Here is a 6,098-nt window from a genome sequence, read left to right as displayed (position 1 = left end):
AAATAAATGGCAGGAAGGCAGTTCGATAGGACATGACTGTTTCTAGCTAGTGATCTTTGTATAGGTGAAAATTTTCCAGTTCAACTCTGCCAAGTGCCTGGTTTCCAACCATAGATACATATATAGAAGCCTTTTTGTTGTTGTTGTTGTTGTTGTTGTTGTTCTACTATTTTGTATATATATCTATGGTATGGCCAGGTTTTTCTCTGATCTACCTGTGATGTCATTACTCAGGGTGGCAACAGAAGAGGACCTTTTACCTCCACACTAAGATGCTGTCTCTCCTGTGGTGACACACGGCCTTGTACTGTATCTGCCGTTGCTTCAAACTCACTCGCTCAAATGTTCTGGACTCTTTAACCATTTGGAGACGTGTGTAGTTTTAGTTTTTTTTGTTTTGTTTTGTTTAAATAAATCTTAGCATTTTTTTTTTATTATTATTATTATTTTTTTTTGTACAGCCAAGTGTTTGAGTTGCTCAGTGCAACTGGAGCGCTGAACACAATAATGAGACATCTGGCTTAAAAAAAAGAAAGAAAAGGAAAATGCCCAGCAGCAGAAGTATGTTGATGTTTTGTGCATGTTCCTCAGCCCATCACAAATGTGACGTTACAATTGCACTAGACAGTTGCACCTCAAATAAAAAAAGAAAAACATGACAAAACTGGGAATGTTTTTTTGTTTGTTTTGTTTTAAGTCATAAATTTATCATATGTTTACATCTTTTCTCCTCTGGAAGCTGAAAAATTATAGGTATTAGAAAAATGGTAATTTATAAATATTTATGGCTTCCCAGTTTACAACATGAATGGCTGGCTCTGCCAAACCTCCGTGCGCATGCGCAAGTGAGTCTACTACGTAAATATTTATATATTACACGGGTGTCTCATTGGTTCCATATGGCCGAGCCTCCCCAACAGAACCTTATGGTCGGCCCGCCCATCCGCCCGAGAACGTGCAAAGGGGGAGCGAGCAGGAAAAATGTAGAACGACGGCTGAGGAGCCGAAGATGGCGAGTTTGACACTGAAACGTGTTACAACGGAGGTCCCGCCCCGTTTTTAGTGCATTATATTTAAACGGGTAAAATCAGCCGTTAGTTTCATTTTGCAGGGAAAGTTGAGACTTATAAAATGCTTGAACAGTATGATTGTGTAGTTTTGCGGGTAAAGATTAGCTGCCACAGTGCGTGATATATTTATTCAGAGCCAGAGATTTTAGAAGTAAGAAATCAGAAAAAGACGAACATAATTTCTCCTGTTCAATCAGGCCAAAGCCACACCCAGAATCATTAACGTGTGCAGCTGTGCATTAAAACTGGTCATTAATATTTATGACTGCTTGTCAATGAAAGTCAATAAAATCACCTGTATTATTTATTAAAATAGGACCATGCTCTGTTGACTTTTACTAATGGTGAGCTGTTTATATGTTAAGGTAAAGGTTTGATGGAAGGACATTAAAGTATAGGAAGTGCAAAACATAAGGTTAAAAGGAGCATCACTGAGAATTATGTGTAACCAAATGTTGCTGTTTAAGTGGGGCTACACAGCATCTTTATTCCTTGTCCCCCTGTCCCACTTCTTGAGACAATGTCCCACATTTTGACTGGGGCTCTGCAGAACATGCAGGTCCTTACAGTCCATCTGTGGCCTTTTTCCTGAAAGGCTATAGATGGACTGTAGAGTGAAATGAAAATTATGCCTATCAATGAAAGTTACAAAGTGTGTGTCATAATTGGATAGAAATTGCTAAAATTAGTCAGATATGTCTCAAAAAAGCCAATCTATGGATACATCCCAACTGAAACCCCAAAACTGTTACTAGACAGAAAAGCATCTGAAATAACAGATAATACAGTATATGAAGACTATCGCATGCTAGCGTAAGAAGAATTTCTTTTTCTTTCTACCAAACCTTACTAGCTATGCATGGGATATATGGAACATAAAAACACATGTCTATACTATGATATTCAATTCTATACAATAGCATTCCATTTAGTGCTCATTTGAACCATCACATTTACAAATATATATGATTGTGGGATTTGCATGAAACATTTGTATATGCCATATAGATGTTGGCAATCACGGTGCCCTAGACAATGTTTATGCAAAGCTTCATCAAGATTGGAAAGAAAAGAAAAGTTGCATTTAAATATAAAACATCTGACTACCTCCCAGCATTGTTAACGTGTCACACTTTGTCCCACACAAACACTGTGTTTAGTTTGTTGGGTTCTGGTCACCCTAACGAGAGGTTTACTGGTTGAACTGTAATATTTTAGTTTTACCAGCACTTATATTTAAAAATTTTTAATTATTTGGTTCACTTCACAATCTAAGCAAACACCATCCGTTCATGAAGGACATGAGTTGTGGCAGAAAGCTCGAGAATACCGAGGCTTAACCACGTCGCAGTGACTGACGTTTAATTTCAAAGCCTCATTTGAATCTCACAGTGGAGCAGCTCACTGAGCCTGCACGATATTTTTAGTAGCTTTTTCTAGGCTTCACTCTGCCTCCTGTGCCAGAGCCGACTCAATTTCCTCTGACTGCAGGGAGTCTAAAAGTCAACTTTTAGGTTTTTTTCAGTTATGTAAGTTAAAAACGACCTGCCTTGTGTGATATTCAATCAAATTAAACTGTTGGAGCCCATAATTTTATGGCCTATGTATAAAAAAACACCTGAGTACGACAGAGTACATCACTTTGGGGAGTCCTGGGTTAAAATCTAATCAGTAGTGGTCTTTGATCTAACATATACGTAACTAAAGGCTTCTGACCTGACCTCCTCAGATCAGTCTGATCTTAGATCCTGACCTCGTAATGACCATCTCTGGTGGATCAGACACAGAGTGGAGGCAGAGCTTCTGCTCCTGTGTCCAGATGGCACTTTCGCAAATCCCATTTCATTGACAAAAGGTGTTTTCTTCAGGCAGGCCAGACCCGAGGACAGGATGTACAGCAAGCCTGAGGGATAACGTGCAGATTAATCTCCTCATCTAGTCTCCCATCTATTTTTGGTGATGTTCAGAGGTAGATATGGAGGGCACTTACTCACTTTTTTTGTGGTTGTTGTCATCCCTAGTCAGTGTTTACTGACAGGTACATATAAGCTAAAACTAATTCTCTGTGTATTCATGGCCTACTGTTTTCAGACATGCAAAGACCATTCTGCCCCACAAACGACCCCTGAAATCCTCTTTACACCCCCACGAGTGGACCTCCCCTGTGTTGTTGATGTATTCCTTATTGCTGAGAAAGCAGGTGTCCTGCTGGTTAAACCCTCAATGTCCAGACTGGCAAGAAGTAGGGCTCCACCTCCTCTAGACTTACCATTAAGACTCTATGTAGGGATTAACTCATCCAGAGTCCAGAATCAGAAATACACCTTGTGTTTGTACACACACAGAGAGAAAACCTGTTAACATGGTGAATGTGAAATCCCAAATATATAAGTTTTAAACCAGATTTTAGCTGAGCTACGATAAAAAATCCAAAGTAAATCATCTAAAAGAGATAAAAACTTTATATTTGTAAAGGGTTTCAGGCAACGTTTAAAGTCATTTTCTTGTTCTCCAGGCTTCTTGAAAGATATTCAAAGCTCTTCTTTGGATGTTTCTGCCTTTTGTTCTGTTCTCAGTCAACATGATTCCACACTGCTTCAATAATGTTAAGGTCTGGGCTCTGGGGAGGCCGATCCATGACTGATAGAAAAACACAAAGTGGGGCACTATCCAGGTATGATTTTACTCCATTGGCAGTGCATTGGCAGTGTATTTTTTTGTGTTCATAATTCATCAGTTTTGAAACGACTAGCTGAAATGTAACCTAAAACTATGACAGAGCCTCCACCATGTTTCACAGATGGCTGTAGACGCCCAATGTTGTACCTATCCTGACCTCTTATGTACATACCTAGGATGATTCGAACCAAAAATCAGTCCATCAGACCTGTTACCACTGATTTTTAGTCCAGTTTTTGTGTAATTTTGTATACCTCACCCTTTTCTCACTGTTTCCTTTCCTTTAGTGTTGCTTCTTGATAGTCTCCCTTCCGCTGAGGCCATTTCTATTAAGGCTGTATTGCTATGAGGTTCAGCCTGTCTAAGAAGTTTGGCAAGTGAACTGCTAGAATTTTACTAGTCTGTTGTTTGACATTAATTAGAAGGTATGTGTCTGTCTATAGTGAAATTTACTAGTTTCAGCGGATAAATTAGTAGCCAGCTCTCTCAAAAAACACCAGCATGCCGATGACATTAAACCCCACGTCAAGACAGCAAAGCAGCGGGTGACGTCATGGTGGCAAACACAGACACAGCAGGACACATGTGCCCTCAATCAGCACTCATACTCAATCAGAGTCAGCTGCTGTCACAGGCAACCCATGAGAACATCCCTGCACAGATCTTAACATCAACTCACGCAGAAAGTACACACAAAGAGCGAGCCGGTTGATTCACCATGTGATGCCAATAAGAGAAATGCTCCAAACTCGTCCGTAGACGTTCCTGTGGAATCACTGTGACTCTCGCCACAGTTAGTTAGCTGCTGCTGTATGTGGGTCATGTCACTGTGTTTGGGTAGCAGCTGAGGGGAGGTGTGAACACGCTGCTGCTGTGCCTAAATAGAGCGTGACAGACGAGGAAAGAGTCAGCTAGAAGAGAGATTACAAATTATAGGGAGTGCACCTCTAATACCTACAGAATAAAGTATGTCAGATGATGATCAGTGCTCTGGAGGAGGTGTTCTGATTGGTACAAAAATGCTGCAAAGGCATCAGTGTGGTTATCTCTGTGACCTTTGAAAAGCATTCCCATGCATGCCTTCATATGGTGATCACACGTGGGCGTCTATCACTTTTTATGTGAACAATTGCGTGCAAAAAACAGGCCTCGTTCCCACTTTTTTGCTTTGTTTACTGCGTGGAAACTTTCCACATGCTGCTTATTGAATCAGTGGCTCATAAACAAGATACAAATCCAAATGAAAGATTCTGCAGCTGTATGCTCTTCAATGTTTAGCAAAAAAGGAGAAGAAATAAATGGAGAGAAGCTACACAAGTTGGGTATTTTAAGCCTCGAGATGCAGTTGGGGATGAGCACATCATTCTGGATTAAAAAAAGTTATGCCCTAATGTACTCAACATGCAGCGCGCTTTGAAAAGAGGAGTCAGTTTCCTGCTGTTGTCCAGTGTTGCAAGATTATTATTTTTACTTCATGCCTCATATTTTCCGTTGACCAAAAGCAATGTCAGTGACCTTGAAGCAGTAATAAGACAGTGAAACATTCATCTTCATCCTAAAGCACACAAAATAACACGCTTAAGTCATCTTAAACCCAGCTGCTGCCTTAACCTGAATTAGGCCCTTAAATTAACAAGGGACATTGCAGTAGATGTTCATGGTGGTCAGTACGTGTCCGTGTGTCCTCGTTTGTCCTCCATCCAAAGTCACATGTCTCAGAGGCACGTGCCCCCACTGCTGTGCCATGGGCCTTCTGAAATTTCAAAACAAACAGCAGACGGAAGCGTGGAGAGAGCGGCACGTAGCCTGCGCCCCCACTGGCGAGAGAAGGGTGGATTATGGGGGATTATGGCTCTATGTTATCCTCCACTTTTCCTCCCCTTAGCACCTTCACCGCTCCCCGGAAGATGTCAAAACAGGAAACACCTCCAGCTTAAAAGTGTCCAGTTGCCATAACTGGGCAATTTGGTCACCTTTTCCCTTTTTACTTTCTTCTAAATTTAAAATGATATTTTATTCACACAGCAGACACAGATAATGATTTTTGTCTGTTGTCTGTCTGAAGTTTCTCTCAGCTGTGCTGAACTGGTTTGACTGGTTCTCTGAGCATCTTTAATTTTTTCACCGTGTAACTGTGAAAAAGCATTTCTGGCTTGTGCTGCTGGAAGATTTGCAATGACGATAAAAGAAACCACACAAGGGCAGGGCTGAGCTTTTAAAATTCATAAAATCTACACAGCCCTTGTGTTATTTAAATGAACACCCAAATTTATCCGCCTTTTTCCCACTAACTCTGGGAATCTTTGTTCACCTGCTCATATTTTCTCAAGCAGACTGTATCTAAATCAG

The sequence above is a fragment of the Copadichromis virginalis genome, linkage group LG23 (assembly GCF_057382275.1).
Source record: "Copadichromis virginalis isolate Kocher_CV1m ecotype Utaka linkage group LG23, C_Virginalis_male_GT1.1, whole genome shotgun sequence".
Taxonomy (NCBI): Eukaryota; Metazoa; Chordata; class Actinopteri; order Cichliformes; family Cichlidae; genus Copadichromis; species Copadichromis virginalis.
This window is presented reverse-complemented; position numbering follows the sequence as displayed.